General features: G+C 35.2%; 1 long non-coding RNA gene across 1 annotated transcript in view; it reads right to left on the bottom strand.

The window, feature by feature from the left end:
• LOC110262168 (uncharacterized) overlaps nt 1–5,011 on the bottom strand; it is a 403,069-nt gene extending 398,058 nt beyond the window's left edge. Inside the window, exon 1 of the long non-coding RNA XR_014813133.1 lies at nt 4,932–5,011. This is a non-coding gene — a long non-coding RNA (uncharacterized LOC110262168). The remainder of the gene's footprint in view (nt 1–4,931) is intronic.
• Between the last annotated feature and the right edge of the window lie 13,188 nt (nt 5,012–18,199).

The following is an 18,199-nucleotide window of genomic DNA, read 5'->3' as shown; positions in this document are numbered from 1 at the left end:
TGTGTAATTTTCCCAACTTGTAAAGAAAGAATTCAAAAAATGCATTTTAAGACAATCACCATTTTTTTTACGACACACTAGGTATTTTAAAAATTGAATCTAAATGTTTTATTATTCCCTAAAGCATATTTTCTAGGTATTGTATCATTCTTTTGAGATTTTCTATTTATTTGCTTTTTAATAAACTTTAATTTTGAGTCAGTTTTAGGTTCGAAACAAATCTGAGTGGAATTCTGTGAGAATGGCATGACTTGGATTTTTCTTTCTAGCTGGGGAGTTTTAAAATTGAGCTTTCTTGAAATGACAAAAAAAAAAAAAAGGCATTTTTCCCTTTTTTTTAATCCCCAGGTTTAGATCTTGCTTGAAATGGTCACTTTTCTTACTATCAACACATTATATATAAGAGACAGTTTCTTGGAATCAAAGGAACCAGGGACCCTTAGAGAGAATTATCATGAAGCTTCCCTCTATGTTTTATCTTGCAAAGCTCAGGCAACAACGCATATAGAGCAATAACTCTCTTCCCTTAGAGAATTAGGCTGCTATTGAAGAGTAGCAATGCCAAATCCTCACGGAGGTTTACTGAAGTAACTCATATCATAGAACCACTGGAAATAAAAATATGCCGACATCTCCCCATTTCTGGCCTTTCACTTAATTTAAAGGCCATTGGAGAAAGAAAGTAGCCAGTGAGACAAAAGTGGAATTAAAAAGAAAGCTGAGGAAACACAGAGTTGGAGTATGATCATCAAGGACGAGAGGCGTTTTGGTGAAGGAAAGGAGGTTTGGTTGAGACAAGTTAAAGCAGCTAAAATTAAGCTTAAAGACATTATCACCTTTGTCGATGATGACTTTTGTGTGGAATGGTGAAAAAAGAAATGAGAAACTAAAGTGAAAAGTAAAGAGACTGTGCATGTGGAGAACTGAATGTGCTTTTCCCTGCTTCCTTTAAAGTCATTTTAAAATGAATTAACTCACAAAGACAAAGAGAATGGGAGAGAAGAGACCCACAATTGAGACTTGTCAACAAAGCTTTGGACAACAGGAAGAAGGTGGATGAGGGATAACTGATGGAGCACAGAGAAAGCTGAGCATATGTGCCCATGAGGAGAATGAACTGAGGAAGCAAGCTGTTCCGACTGCAGAAACCCTCCTGAAAGGCTCAGATTTTGAACCACAGAGGAGGCAGTAGAGGGGGAGGGGAGGGAGTGGGATGAAAGTGGGAAACCTGTTTGACATCTACAGAATCCACATCACTCCCCAACCAGGAAAGGGATGAGTGGTGTACTCCCCAGAAAAAAGTAAAGCAGAAAGTTCCATAAACTTTCCATAAAAGTTCCATCTCATAAACACTGAAGAAGAAATGCAAATTAGAGCCACAACATATTTTCAGTACGTATCAATTAGAATGAGTAAAAGAGACTGATGATATCAAAATATTAAGGAATCCAGAACTCTCATATGTTATGGGGGCATTTAATGTTACAACTTTGAGAAATATTTTAATTGCTCCTATAAAGTTAAATATGTTATCTTACTATGCTCCGATTCTACTCCTAAATATTTACCCAAAGGAAATAAAAACCTATATACATCCACACAGACACTTTTATAGGAATATTCATAGCTATTTTGTTCATAATAGTACAACCTGGATACAACTTAAATATACAACAACAATTCAATGGATAAACAAATTATGATTTAATAGTATAATGAAATAGTTGGAATAATAGGAAGCATGCTAATTATACACATAACTGAATGGATGAATCTCAAAAAAATATACTAAGAAAAAGATGAAAGACACAAAACAGTATATATTATGTGATTCCATTTACATGAAAAACGGCAAGACTGCTCTAGAGATAGAAGTAAATATTTGATATTGCCTCTGGTAAAAGTTGAGAAGAGGATTGACTAGAGATGGGTGTGAAGGACTTTTTGTGGTAATGTAAATCTTGAATGTGTTGGTCATTACACTATAGATGCCTATAGACATATGTGTGTGTCACAAAAACTAAGCTGTGCCTAAGATGAGTGCATTTTATTATGCATAAATTATACTTCACTAACATTCACTATATTTAAAAAAATAGGTCATATTAAGTTATATATTTATTATACATCATATATTATATTACATACACTTGTTTTGTGACAGAGGAATTGTAAATATATTTGAAGACTAAAGAAATATACTACTGGGAAACATGTAGGTATGAGCAAAAGGAGGGGAAACTGATGGAGCATGGTCCCAAATTTGATGGGAAAATTCAAAACCACAGGTAAAGGGGTTAGCCCAAGACTAGGAATCCTTTAGTTGCCATTTATTTTGTGCCAGAATCTGTTCTTAATACCTACATACATTATCTCAATTCATCATTATTATAATCTTATGATATAGACATAATGATTCCCATATTACAGATAATAAACCTGAACTCTTAAAGAGCAGTAGCTTCCTCAAGGTAACATCTGCTTAAGTAGGTTAGTTCAATTACTTTAAGAATCGCATTTTAACAGAAAACAAACATGCTATTTGCTACATTTCTCTTCCTTTCTGCTCTGCCAGTAATGGTTTCCCACAATCTTTTGTCCAATCAGCTCTAAATCGTACTCCCAGTATAAATAGGATCTGGATTTACAAGTCCAACAATCTAATTGTTATTGACAGAGAAAAGTGGAACCATTTTCATTAGCAAATTTTGGTACTAACAAAAGTAATTACTGTGCATCCAGGTACTCAAGCCCCAAATTTCAAGCAAAAAGGTTTTGTTACCTGGCTTGATTAGAAGGATAATACAGAAAAAGGGAAAACACCTAATTAATAGAAAAACAGAAATCTGGACTTTACAGAGAGTGACTACAAAAGACAGGTCTAGTATTATTTTATTAACTCTGGAATGACAAGTTCTAACTAGTCTCAGTATAGACAAGAAAACAAAGGTGAATGTCTTACAACAGATAGCTATTATAATTGTGTAGTTATTGCTTTAGAACCAACGGAAAAAAGAGAGACATATTCTATCGAATGGGATTGTCCTCAAGACTTAAAACAGTTAGAACCATATGTAATAAACACTGGTTGTTTCAGTACTTGACTATGAACTTGGTGGATATTTTGATGACAGCAACCTGCTCAGAGAAAGGTAGAAAATCATAATGAAGATAATTAGAAAATTATGTTGCTTTTTTATAGTAATATGAGGAGGAGATTGTAAGAACAGATACAAACTTAAAAAAAAAAAAAGCATTATTTCTTTTTTTCTGAAAATGAGACTTTCCCCTCCTTCCTTTCCTTGGAGCTTTAATTTAGAAAATTTGTAATTTCTTTTCTTTCTTTTTTTCTTTTTTTTGCTGTTGTCATTTCTAAAACATATGTAAATCTCTTTAAAAGCTAAATAAGCCTCTGGAGAGCTTTAAGACCCAGGAATAGGTTTCTGAAGGACCTGGGAACTATCTTTGAAATGTAAACATGAAGGGAGACAGAAGCCCTGCCTCCCAGTTTCTGGAGCTATAGGAGCCTAGTTCAGTAGGCACCTGGCTCCAGGCTTGTGAGAAAGATATGAGGTATTTATTTTTTCATTGAATAAAGCCAATTAGCTAACACAGATGGTCACCCTCAATTACCAGGTGAGTCTAGGACAAAGGATGTGTGGCAAATGGTGCTGTCAAGTCCTCTTAGTCGAGGACTAGTTATTCTTATCTTGAGAATGCATATGTAATCATGTATTCGCTTGGCTGTGTAAAAGGGTGAAGTCTCTTTCCTGTCTGTAATCTCTTACCGAATTGCCTGTGATGCACATTACAGTCTGGTTAAATGCTTATTCAATAAAAAAATTGCTTTCTTTCTCTTTGACCTTTGTGGAGAATTTTTCTGGGTTGGGAAGAAATTTTGTTTTTAATCATATTTTCCCTGCAGGGGGTCATGGCTAATTCTGTTTTCCACATCTGGATATGAGTTTTAAGATATTTATTTCAGATTTTCCTGAATTTCCAGTTAGCTAAAGCAAGCATTTCTATTTAAATTCACTCTCAGAGAGAGAGGGAGAAAAAAATGGAATAGAAATCTATGGTGGAGGGAAGCAAAATATTCAACATTTTTGCTCCTTTGAAAGCAACCAGATGATACTTAAGCTTGTATCTCACCTACCTGGCATTCATCTGACATGCCATTTAAAACACTCACCCCCATCATCCTATTGCTATTTACAGCAAATGTTTAATAACCATTCACTTCCTCTTAATTTTTTTCAGGGTCAATACAGTGAATAAATCTACACAATCCATTAAAGAACAAAGCTATATAAAATATTCTTGATAAGTTACTCGACATCTGAAATCAGTGCTCCTTTGTCTCTAACTCATTCGTGCATAGATTGAGTCTACTTACTATTGATGAATTAGCGGCTTTTATAAGTGAACAAGTAGAGAAGAGAAGCTATATAAGCTAACAGGGTGCACACAGACACACGCACACATGCTTGTATGCAGACACATGCACATACACATGAATAAAGCTTGCAAAGCCAGAGTTATTTTGTGCAATTAAGGGTTTTTTAATAATTGAAATTAACAAGCTAAATTATCCATATTATTCTAATACAGTATTTATTACTGGCTGTTCATATATTTAAATATGTAAGAACTACATTTTCCCGATATACTGCCTCTGAGATACCTGCCATATTAGCTCAATTCAATTAAAGGGGTGCTATCAGCTGCAGCTATAATAAACAGATTTGGTTTCTTTTGTACACAGTGACCATTTATTGACATTACAAAAATTATCAGAGAACCACAGGCATATGCAGCTGGGATTAATTGTGAATCTAAATCCTAGCTTTTAATCAGACCTCAGGAAATGAATCTTGGCTTTGGATTTATATCAGTAGCACTGCACAATAGGAAATAAGAAATAACTATACCTGAATATTAGGAGTTGCCATTCTATCTGCAAAGGAGAATCCTGCCTTACTGAGCTGAGGTCACCAGTCTCTCTGGCAATATAAAATCAGTAACCTCAGGGGAAGTTAGAAGCACCTCAACATGATGCTTCCTATGGAAAAGAGCCTGAGCTAGAACATCTGACAGCTCTGTGTCAGCTTTCACTTGACCAAGCTATACATTATTCCTCTCTCTTCATGTGCTGAAGGAAATGAGAAACACATGGAGGTGTCAGACGTCCTGGGAATGGTCATCCATCAGGCAAGATGTTGCATCAAATCGGTGATTTTGCTCACCTGAAATGACCTGCAGCCTGAGCAATAACCAAGGAAGGTACCACCATCCCTGTCCTACACTGTATCACATGCAGGCCAGGTCATCATCATGACTATTGACTCCTGCACTCAGGAGTGTGTGTGTTGTGTGTATATGTGTATGTGTGTTTTTATTCCCTATATTTAAAAGTTCAATTCCAAACAAAAGTCACAAGAAAAAAAGGGGAAGGAAGTAGTTATTGAAAAACACTACATAAACCAGGAAATTATCTTTAGAAGAGAAACATCTCACTGTGTTTTTGTTCATGACTCACAATTCACATTTGAAGTTCTAGAAACAAATGGGCGAATGCCCTCTAACAAGAAAAAGCAAAAAAAAAAAAAAAAAAAAGTGTTGGCAAATCTAACTGCCATACAGTCATGAAATGGACAAATGCAGATGACTATTAAAAATATACTTTGTGCTGGAGGGGTTGTGGAGAAAATGGAACCCTCCTGCACTGTTGGTGGGAATGTAAACTGGTACAGCCACCATCGAGAACAGTTTGGAGATACCTTAGAAATCTATACATAGAACTTCCATATGACCCTGCAATCCCACTCTTGGGCATACGTCCAGACAAAACTCTACTTCAAAGAGACACATGAACCTGCATCTTCATTGCAGCACTATTCACAATAGTCAAGACATGGAAACAACACAAACGTCCATCAACAGATGATTAGATTAGGAAGATGTGGTATATATACACAATGGAATACTACTCAGCCATAAAAAAGAATGGCATAATGCCATTTACAGCAACATGGATGGAACTAGAGACTCTCATACTGAATGAAATGAGTCAGAAAGACAAAGACCAATACCATATGATATCACTTATAACTGGAATCTAATATCCAGCACAAATGAACATCTCCACAGAAAAGAAAATCATGGACTTGGAAAATAGACTTGTGGCTGCCTGATGGGAGAGGGAGGGAGTGGGAGGGATCAGGATCTTGGGGTTATCAGATACAACTTAGAATAGATTTACAAGGAGATCCTGCTGAATAGCATTGAGAACTATGTCTAGATACTTATGTTGCAACAGAACAAAAGGTGGGGGGAAAAATGTGTACATGTAAGGATAACTTGATCCCCTTGCTGTACAGTGGGAAAATAAAAGAAAAAAAAAAAAAAAGAAAAGAAACCTGAATGTACCTAGAAGATGATCTAGGGAAAAGGTTCAGCAGAGGGCAGGTAAATTTCTGTGGTAATTTAAGAACTTGCTCAGATTTCAGAATTCTTTCCAGAACTGAATGGAGGGTTTTCTGTGAATCGGATGAATATTTCGCTAAGACAGCAACTCTGAGTCTGTTCCAGTGCACACAAGTAATTGTAAGCTAGAACACTGTTAAGAAAATGAGTCCGTTACAAAAAAAAAAAGTACAATCTCAGTAAAATACCTACACAACATCTAAGCAATGTGATGCCCTATTGAACAAAATTTTGTGTTCTTAAGTTGTTAAATACTTGATGTTTTATGTTGGATATTTAGAGGTAAGCCCCATTAAATGATACGCATTCGCAAAAAAAAAATATATATATATATACTTTGTAACATTAAAATATGGTTTACTGTATATTTTCAATCATCCTTTTTTTCTAATATATCTCAAAAAAGTACTGAATTTTTAGTTATATTCAAACATGGGCAATTCATTTTAAAACTGAATCTTCACTTTAGTATACAAAAAGCTAATGTATCTGTTGGACAGATAAAACAATCAAGCTAACTTACTGATTTTTCTCCTTCATTAATTTCCTGCACAAGATTCATTCCTTAATTCACCACTGGAATAAGTAAGAAACACAATTTCTAGTGACCTTTTCATATATTCAAAAACTGCAGACAGAGAGTTCCCATTCTGGTGCAGCAAAAACAAATCTGACTAGGAAATATGAGGTTTCAGGTTTGATCCCTGGCCTCACTCAGTAAGTAAAGGAACCAGAGTTGCCGTGAGCTGTAGTATAGGCAGCAGACGTGGCTTGGATCTGGTGTTGCTGTGGCTGTGGCATAGGCCGGCAGCTACAGCTCTGATTAGATCCCTATCCTGTTAACTACCACATGCCCCGTGGGTGTGGCCCTAAAAAGACAAAAGACAAAAGACCAAAAAAAAAAGCTGCAGACAAAGAAGAATTGAGGGTCATTTTGGTCAACAAATTTGCTCCTTTTTTTTTTTTTTTTTTTTTTTTTTTTTTTTTTTTTTTGCTTTTTAGTTTTGTGGCCGCACCTGAGGCATATGGAGGTTCACAGGCTAGGAGTCGAATTGGAGCTGCAGCTGCAGGCAATGCTAGATTTCAGCTGCATCTGTGACCTATACCACAGCTCACGGCAACACCGGGTCTTTAACACAATGAGTGAGGCCAGGGATTGGGATCAAACTCCCATCCTCATGAATAGAGGTTAAGTTCTTAACCTACTGAGCCATAACAGGAACTCCAAATTTGCTATCTTTTTTCAAACAGACTATTTTTAGAGCAATTTTAGAGTCACAGAAAAATTAAGCAGACGGTCAGAGATTTCCCATAAACCTCCCACACACATGTATAGGCTCCCACACTGCTCAAATCTTCCACTAGACATATTTATTAAAATTGATGGACCTCCCAAGCACAGCTTGGGCTGTGGGATGGAAATCCTGTGAAATCAGATTGTTATGATCATTATACAACTACAGATGTGATAAATTCATTTGAGTAATAAAAAAAATGAAAAAATAAAATAAATAAATAAATAAAAAGATGGACCTGTTTTAACACATCATTACCACCCAGAGTGCACAGTTTTCCTTGCATATGTTATGGGTCTGGATGATTTACATTTTGCTATTTTTAAAGAGAGAAGGTAGGATTGCAATGAAAAAAATTACTGCCATGGCCTTCTCAGTGGCCTCCCTCTGATACTTCCCTAACATATCTCCATCAGCAATTCATTTGGGGACACAAAACCAGTAGGCATAATTCTATTCAGGGTCTTGCCTAGGAGACAAGAATGCCAATGACTCTTTCCCCTCATATGAAGATGTGTGTACATTCCGTGCAGAGATGGGGAATTATGTCTAATGCAGATTTCCTTCATCCAATATTTACTGAAAGTCTATTACATGCAAAGATGCTCACAGTCATCAGTGAATGACTGGAACACAAAGATAAAGAAAATAATTATTGTAATACAATGTGATAAGTATTTTGATAGATGTAAGCAGAGAGATAATAAAGCAGTCCCTTCCTCTCAGACACTATACAATTTCTAGTCATAGTCTCCAATCTAGACCCTGCTTTGATTCAAACTAGCACTTAGAATATAGCAAGCTTTTTCTCTTAGCTTCTATAACCTCCCTGTAACCTTAAGAATACGATTTCCTAAAAGGCTGTGTCCACCTTTCTGCCTCAAAGTCATTGTCTGCATGCAAATATAGTCACATCATACTCACCACACAAATATCGTCAGAAATTTAATACCCAAATGTCATCTTGATGCTGCATATTTACCTTCATTAAGACTTTCCATTTCAGTTTTTTTTTCTTTCTCAATCTCAACCCAGGACTAATTCAAGCTGTGATCGCCTAGGTTCTTACATCAGCAACATCTGTCACCAAAAATAAATATTCTGCAATCAAAACTTAACTGGCCTAGCAATTTCCTTGGTGATGCATGAGGCAGAACAGAATTCAGCTTCATTCTTCCTCTGCTAAATTGGCTTTGCAGCACTGAGAGTAGGAAAGATTTATGTGTTAGTAAATTAAGCAGAGGTGGCCCAGAGAAAACAAAAGATACAAATACAGGCAAGCCCACAGTAATCTTTAATATTCAGTTTTGCTCCCATATAATGTAATATATTTTAACAAGCTGAAAAACATAGAGAGGAGTCAGTGCTTCTAGTTAAAATGAAATTTGAATTTCAGATGTAAACTGAACAGCTGAACAATGTGATTTGTAGTCTTATTAAATCAAGAAAAAATTGACTACTCTTATTAAAAGTGGTAAACAGTAGTAATTATAAAATCCCTAGCATATTTTCCATTCCTTAAATAAATTATGCTTTCTGCTCCTGTTACAACATTTCAGTTTACAAAAGCAATTTCATACATATTACTTCATTTAATCTTTAAAACAACACTTTTAAGACAGTAGTTTAAGAATTATCATTCTTATTAAACAAATGGAGAAACTGTAGCCTAGAAGTTAAATCCAGTATAACAAATCTATGAATTGCAATGAGATGCTGGAGAAAAATTAACTAATTTTTTCTTCTTTTTCTTGACCCCATAGAGTCAATTCTCTTTATTCATGGTAATTACGTTCTATTAAGTTGCCATGAACATAGAATTCATGACTACTGAACCATTACTCTTAATGGGAAACATCAGATTAAGTTCCTTTGACCCTCTAGTCACAAGATTTTCATCAGCCAATCAATACATAACCTTGTTTCATGTCTGTTTCTGCTTAAAAACACCTTATTTAATATACTTATAGTTGATTGAACCCATGACCAACAGCACTAGGACTCATGCCTGAATAGAACTTATGTTAACACACATTATCCATAAGGCATATCCCAGCCTTTCAGCACTTAGAAAGACTAGAGAGCACTTTAGTACAATGCTTGGAGGCCATTTTGAGCAGTGAAATCAATAGAAAGCACAAAAAAAAAAAAATGCCAAAAAAAAAAAGGCACTAAATAGACAACAAAAGAACACTTGTTTACTGCTCTCATACTGAAACCTGCTTGAGCCTAACTCAAGTTCACTTGTCAGATGTACAACAAAGCCAATCTACTGATGAAAAAAAGTATAGTGTTAATTTGAAGGTTGTCAAGTAGGGAGAATGGGTAGCTAATGCTCAAAAGACCTGAACTCCCTGATGGCTTTCAGACAAGGGTTTTTAAAGGCAATATCAGGGGTGAGGGTTGCAAGGCATGTGATCAACTCGTGGACATCCTTCTGACTGACTGATGCTGGAGCAATAGGGTGATATTTTGGGAATCTTAATTATTAATCTTCTGGTTCCAACCAGTCTGGGGTCTAGTGCTTGTGGTTAGCATGTAGTCTACATCCTCTACTTGGTGGGAGTCTTAGTTTCTGCAGAACAACTCAAAGACATGTGTCAGACTATTATCTATGTCCCTGTTATCTATATCCCTTTGGGAAGAACTAGGAGTCCTGTGTCTCTGTTGTTCAAGCTATTATTACTTTTCTTACTTGACAGCTTTCCTTTGTTTCTGCATCTTCTGTTTTTCAAATTATTAACTGTTTGAGTCTGCTCTTTGAAACTGAGAGAAGGCCTAGTATACAAAAGCTTTATCTACACACAAGAAGCAAGGATACAGAGGGGCTTGTACCTGGGAGAGCCCTGCAGGGCCCTGCTTCGTTTCAGTATGAGAGCAGAAATGAGGTAGAGCATCACCTTGTTCAACCTCAGCTGAGAACAAGTGCATCATTTGGATGATTCATATTTTTGCCACTCCCCACATACCTGCACCTGTCTTCAAAGGACCGAGAAAGTGCTGAGGGTACTGATTTTCCGGTTCCAAATACATTTTAGTGAGTAGGCAAATTTGTAAATACAAAATCCATGGATAATGAGACTTGGCTGTGTATTGCATGTTTTGATGTGCAATGCATGTCTTCTAAAGTTATTTATATATACATCTTAAATGAGTAACTTAGAGGGAAAAAAGTAAAAATATGTTTAGTTGTATATACTTGAAATGTTCCAGGGATGAATTGGAGCATAGATGTGGGATAAGGACTACACATGAAAGTGTTGTATATCTTTAACACTTCTCCTGTCATGTGTTTTATACTGAGGGAAGCGTGGTGATAAAAGATGCACAAATGGATATAGTGAGATGAAAGTATTTGGACATGGGTTTACCCAATTGTATTCTGACTACTGTTTAGAAAATTATTCTAAAGGAAATGATTATATATCAGGCTAGGTTCTCCAGAGAAACAGTACCAAGAGGAGAGTAAATATATATATAATTAATTTTAAAGAGTTGGCTCATGTAGTTATGGAGCCTGAGAAGTTCCAGGAACTGTGGTTTGCAAGCTGGAAAGTAAGGAAAGTTGATGGTACAGTGTGAATCTGAGGGCCTGAAAGCCAGGAGAGCCAAAGGTGTAATTTCCAATATAAGTCTGAGGGAAGCAAGATATACCACCCCAAAATATACCTCTTTGGCATAAGTTTTCTCTTGAGCTGATTAATTTTAAGAAAGAGTAGATAAAGGAGAAGCAGTGAAAATCAGAGTAGAAGTTATTCTTCTGTAAGGGACATTTATACTTCCAAAGAAAAAATCTCCATTTGTAAGAGTATTTCCTTCTCTGTCCCAGGAAGAGAAAGATGACTAAAACTCTAGGAGTTCCCTAGAGCAAAGTGATATTTCAACAAATATCTGAGCACCCTGTGGCAAGGTGACATATAAAGTTAGCCATTATAGACTATATTCTCATTTTTTAAAAGATGGAAGTATATATAAAACCAAACCTATAGGGACTAAACAAGAGATAATGAAGCCAGAAGGAAGAAGGGACTCGACAAATAATTTCTGAGATAAACCAGGAGAGGACCTTTCGTTTGCATCCTCAGAATATCAGAAGTAACAATCTGCAATGTACCACATAATCATATTCCACTTTCAATGGTCTGATGAATAGAGTAATTAAATAAGCTGTAAAACTTATGAACAGAGTAATCAAATATGCTTTGTAAACCTAATATATTCAAGGCCCCCAAACTCAATCACAGATAAAAGTTGTATTACCAACAGGTCATCCTAAAAAAAAGAGAAAAACCTTTTATACATTTTATTTTATTTTATTTGTCTTTTGCCTTTTTAGGGCCACACCCACAGCATATGGAGGTTCCCAGGCTAGGGGTGGAATAGGAGCTGTAGCTGCCAGCCTACACCTCAGCCACATCAAGGCAGGATCCGAGCCACGTCTGCAACCTACACCACAGCTCATGGAAACACCATTTCCTTACCCCACTGAGTAAGGTCAGGGATCGAGCTTGCTTCCTCATGGATACTAGTTAGATTCATTAACCACTGAGCTGCAATGGGAACTCCTAAGAAAAACCTTTTGTATTTTATCTCTTTTCATTTATGTGACCAACAGCTTTAAAAAAAAAAAAAACAAAACCTCAAATATTTACATTTTTGTTAATTCAGTAAAATTTAAACAAACGGCACCTAATTTTCCAAGAGGGTAATGATCAGTGTGGAGATGCTCCAATTATCATGAAGCATTGAATCATCAACTTCTAACTTCTGGGTCTTTTGCTGAACCCAGGATATGATTTTGACGACTGAGATTATCTTCTTGATCTCTACATTGCAAAGACCTGGACCTACATACAGCACATTGTCTGGCATTTGCTAAATGCTTTTAATCAAAATACATCAAGAGGTGGAAACTATAAGAAAACTCTGACTTTCTGATCCTCTAAAGTAATTTCTACTTTAGGAACAACAGTGACCTAGTATGTGACCATGCTTTAAAAGTCACACTTCCTAGGAATTTGAAAAGACACAAATAACAAAGAACAAAGAAGAAATCTGTCACTTTTAGTGAAACTGTTGCTTGAGAAGACAAAATTAACACTATACATAAAGAGTGAGAAACTCAAAGGTGAGAAATTTTCTTTACCACTTGTTTGCATGGACCCACAAGTAAACTACAGATAAGTGAAATACCTGAGCAGCACCTATTACATCCAGAAAATGAAGAAAATCAGCCAGGAAGTTAGCTGTGATAAAATCATAAGAGACACAGAATAAGCAGGCATTTAACTGCAGAAATGAAATCTGATTTATATGGAAAGACGCTGTAGCGGTCAAAATTCAACCAATAACTCTTGGGATATTCAAGAAATAAGTCACTGTGACCACTGTTGTTGTGATTAGTTAAAATTTAACATATCTTATTTAAACACCTTTAATCCATGTGTTTACAAAAGTAATTATCCCTATCTCAAGACTGTACCTTTCATACTAAGTATTAGCTATAAAAAAAAAATAGGTGCGATGGTTTGCATTTTAAGATGTTAAAATTTTGGATAAGAAATGTAAGTTAAATAGAGTAAAGCTCTACCCTTTTTAAGAGCCTCAAAAGTAAAATTAATGGGATTTCTATTTAAGCACATATGTGAGATTACACAGGCCACAGCAGTAAACAGCTGATTCGTGAACAGGTTTTAAACAAATCCTCACATCCCAGTATAAGTGAAAGAATGAGAAACAAATCAATGTTCAACCATAATGATTTTGCTTCATGAAAGCATCAATAAGTTACTATTTTCCTTTCTGGAAAGTATGATAAATAGAAATCCTTTCAGGAGTTTCAAAAATTTGTCTATTACCAAAACTTGTAAATCTTCTGTATGAAAATTCAGAGTTTTTCAAAAAATTTGTATTAGATTATCAAGGAGGCAAGATTCTTGGGAATTTCTCATGAATGCTGGCAGAGATCATAACAAACAGAAAAATCAATGGAATTACCACTTAAATGTAGAAGTGAAGATTCATTTTTTGGAAACTAATATGAAAATAAATTAGTACCAGACCAAAAACCATGGACTTTTAAAACAAATAAGAGTATTTAGATGAAATGTGTCTAAATGACAAAGTAAAAGCTATATATAAAGTGAGAAAAATGAAAGTTTAGTACACAGGATAAGTCATTAGTTATTAAAAACTTGACTGCCAACTACTGAGGCATTTTGCAGAGCATAGAGGTAGACAGACTTCACATGATGGTAGAGGTTACAATGACAAAAGAGAAGAGAAGAGCTTTATCCTTTAGCTTCAAAACAGAAAAAAAAAAGAATTCCAGCAGAGACTCCCATGTCCAATAAAAGGAAGGTAAGAATGTGCAAAGACATTCTCCATTATCCCCTCCGAGTATTTTCTGCCTGCAAAATGAACAGCATCCACATTTTAAGTAAAATACTTGAAATTTTACCCAATCTTCTCATGATCTCCTTAGCTCTCAGAACTACTGTTCTCTTCACTTCTTAGTTAGTTAGTTAGTAAGTTAGTTTCAAACACACACACAAACACAGAGGTAAATATGTGAGGTGATAGAGGTGTTAATTCAGTGGGGAAATCCTTTTTAAAAAATTTATTAGAGTTTGGTTGACTTACAGTGTTGTGTGAGTTTCAGGAATACAGCAAAATGAATCAGGTGTATAGATATAGATATAGGTAGATAAATATATCCATTCATTTTCAGATTCTACTCCCATATAGGCAGAGTATTTCCCCATGCTATCCAGTAAGTCCCTGTTATCCATCATTTCTGTATATACCAGTGAGTATATGCAAATCCCAACTTCCCAATTTATCCCTTCCCCCAACATTTTGCCCCTGGTAACCATAGGTTTAGTTTTAAAACCTTTAGATCTGTTTCAGTTTTGTGAATAAGTTATTTTGTATCATTTTTATTAGATTCCACATATTAGTGATATCATATGATACTTGCCTTTCTCCTTCTCACTGACTTAGTATGACAATCTTTATGTACATCCATGTTGCTACAAATGGCATTATTTCATTCTTTTTATCCAATCCTCTGTCGATGGACATTTAGGTTGCTTCCATGTCTTGGCTATTGTAAATAATCCTGTAATGAACACTGGGGTGAATGTGTATTTTCAAATTATGGTTTTCTCTGGATCATATGGTAGTTCTACATTTAGTTTTTAAGGACCTTTACATCTTTTTAAATATTATCTTCTCTTAAAAATAATCCGAAAAGGATGACTTTCTTTTTTACATGATTCTATTTTTGATTTAAAACAGAATGACTACTTCTAGCACCTTAACAGCAACTGCAATCCATGCCTCCTTCACTTGATGTTCTTTAATAATCAGGGACAGTATGGGAGCATTAGAAAATCAAATTGCTTAACTCACCTTGCCTTCAACATACAATATGTTAAGGCAAGGTCAGTAAAGGCAATCATGAAACATAATACCAATCAACAGTCAAGAATCCTTTACTTCTAAAAATATACAGCATGATACAGCAACTATGAATCTAAAAACTCTTCTAAAAATATTTTAGGTAGAATTTGGGGAGAGTTTGGAAAAATTTAGAGGTATTCTTATGGGCATTCCCACTGTTTCACGGAATAATCTAGAGACTGTCTTCCTGATAGCTCTATCCCTCATAAGTGAATAGGGAAAATTATTGATGTGCTATTACATGACATGATTATCTTATAAAGTTTATTTATATGAAAGTATGCCCATGCAATCTGAATTGGGTGACAGCATTTACAAATTTAAGAAATCTCTGTTAAGTTGCAAGTTCTGCAGTCCAGAGGAGAGCCAAAGTGTTTAAATTATGAGCTGTAAATTTGTGATCCCACTTGTGTATGCTAAAACACACACAACAACAACAGAAGAAAAGCCAACTGTAAGCTACTTGAAGAAAACATACACGCATAATACACATAATGACAAGGAAAATATCAGCACGATTTGTTAAATAAAAATATGCTGGAGTTCCTGCTGTTGCTCAGCAGTTACAAACCTGACCTAGTATCCCTGAGGATGCGGGTTCAATTCCTGGCCTCACTCAGTGGCTTCAGGATCTGGCATTGCCCTGAGCTGTGGTGTAGGTCACAGATGTGGCTCAGATCAGGTGTTGCTGTGGCTGTGGTGTAGGCTGGCAGCTGTATCTCAGATTCGACCCCAGCCTTGGAACTTCCAAATGCCTCAGGTACAGCCCTAAAAAAAAAAAAAAGTTAAGCTCTTACTTGCCTCATATAGGAAAAATCTATAAAGCACAGAACAGGGTGAGAAACATGGTAGATGTGTAATCAACCTCAACATCTCTCTCCTTCTCGCTCCCTTTTTTACTCTCTCCTTCTGCTTCTGTTTCCTTTATGTGCATATATAATCCTTTGCAAGATTACAAACACACTCACCTCTAACAAAGTCCTCCCTTGATTTTTCAAGCCCCTATATCCTGCTCAGCACCTCAAGCCTTTTTATGATTTGTACCAGACTGTACAGTTGATAGGAATGTAGTCCTTTTATGTCTATATATCTTATCTCCAAATGAACTTGTAACTCATTTAAAGGAAGAAACTCTAAATTTATTGCCTTTTACTTCTATTTTTAAGTTTTTTATGTACACATAGAGACACAGCTACCCACACACAACTCTTAATCCATGAATGGCATTTCGATTATTCATTCTACCTCTATAACAAAGGGACAAGACATGGATCAAAAAAAAGTGATCGATTTTATCTTTTTTTTTTACTAGCACATTTTATCATTATATTACATATAGCACACATCAACAAACTGGGGAAGTTATCCCTTGAAAGTCAAAGAAGGGGAAATGGTTTTGAATTATAATAAAGATTAGATTTTTGTCATAAGATCCCTAAGAATAATGTTATTCTTACATGATCTTAAAAAAGCATATACACCATGAGTCTGGTCATTTTCTTCATCAGTGGGGTCAATGCGATATGTTTCAGCAATCAGAATTAACATGAACTAAAAACTTTAATGAAAAAATATGTATATACTTTTGTCAGTATATTGAACGGAGACAGCAATAATTTAATGGAGAATCTCTCCTTTGTTGGTCTTTATTGGTACTAGATTCTCATATGACTGATTTTTAAGCCAGAAAAAGCAACTAACCCTACAAGTTCTGTCCCAATTTTAAGAGCCTATGAAATTTTGTATCTAGGCACATAATTTAATATCCATCTCAAAATCAAACAGCATGAGGAACGCTAATATGAAGCAATTTTCCACATACACAAAAACACAGGGGTGGATCAAAAAGCCACATCTTTAAATGTGCTAAAATTTGTTTTTGAAATGCATCTTGTTGCTTTTAAACAAAGAGCCAGTATGTGAGTATAAGGTTCTAAATGCAGTGTTTCAATCAAGTGCAGAAATAAATCATGAAGGACTTTAGGGAAAAAATGTTATTTCATCCAAAGGAAGTAGAAAATAAACAAGTCCCAGTAGAAAAAACAATCACTGTAAGCTTGACGTGGAAACCAAATATCAATGTAGCCAAAGAAAATAAGTAAAATTAACATTTCCCTTCTGCAGTCCCTTTTGACAGATGGTCTTTACTCTCATGCATAAAAAATCACCTCAAGATTTGGAAAGAATTATAGTATGTCTCTAGAAGAATTGTCATAATCCATTAAAATAGTAATTATAATGACTATTAAAACAGGGGATTAGGAACATAAAAATATAAAATCAGATGATAAAAAATGTGTATTTATTTATACATATTTGTATTTTTACAATAGTTTCACATACAAGTGAGAGAACAATTAAAAAGTTATGTTAGAATGATATGCCTATAGCTTAAATTTTACTCAAATTCCTAATAGGTAAACATTTCTATAATTTAAGGTGAAGTTTAATGATAATATTCTAGAAAAGTGTCCTTTTTCAAGCCTGCATTTAATGGAACACACTTTTTCTTTCCATCTTGAGATTTTTGACATACCTTCTGTTCCTCGATTTACAAAAGATTACAGTTTTTTAATCACACCAAAGCTGCTTTTTAAACCCTAATCCAGTAAACTTCTCTTAGTTTCTTGTTTAAAGATTTCCCTTCAATCTTCGATGTTTTCAAACACACAAGTCCTATAAAAAAATCTATCTTCCCAAGAGTCCATCTTTTCCCTTGATTCTTATTACATTTTTCTCCTTCTCGGACCCTTAAGCCGAAATCTGCTCTATGTATGGGAGAGGTCTTCATAGATTTTCCTTCTTCCCTCTCATATTTTTTTCATTATATCACTCTTTACTCTAGTTTTACCTACTTACTACATTTATTGTAAGGACTTACAAATTTGCATTTCCAACCACATCTCACTTGGGAGTTTCAATACTGAAATTTTAATTTCCTGCCAGATTGTCCT

This window comes from Sus scrofa, chromosome 8 (assembly GCF_054392235.1).
Source record: "Sus scrofa isolate SSC_HxYL_T2T_F1_AM1 chromosome 8, Sscrofa_HxYL_maternal_Yorkshire_Landrace_v2.0, whole genome shotgun sequence".
In the NCBI taxonomy this organism is placed as follows: Eukaryota; Metazoa; Chordata; class Mammalia; order Artiodactyla; family Suidae; genus Sus; species Sus scrofa.
This window is presented reverse-complemented; position numbering and strand designations above follow the sequence as displayed.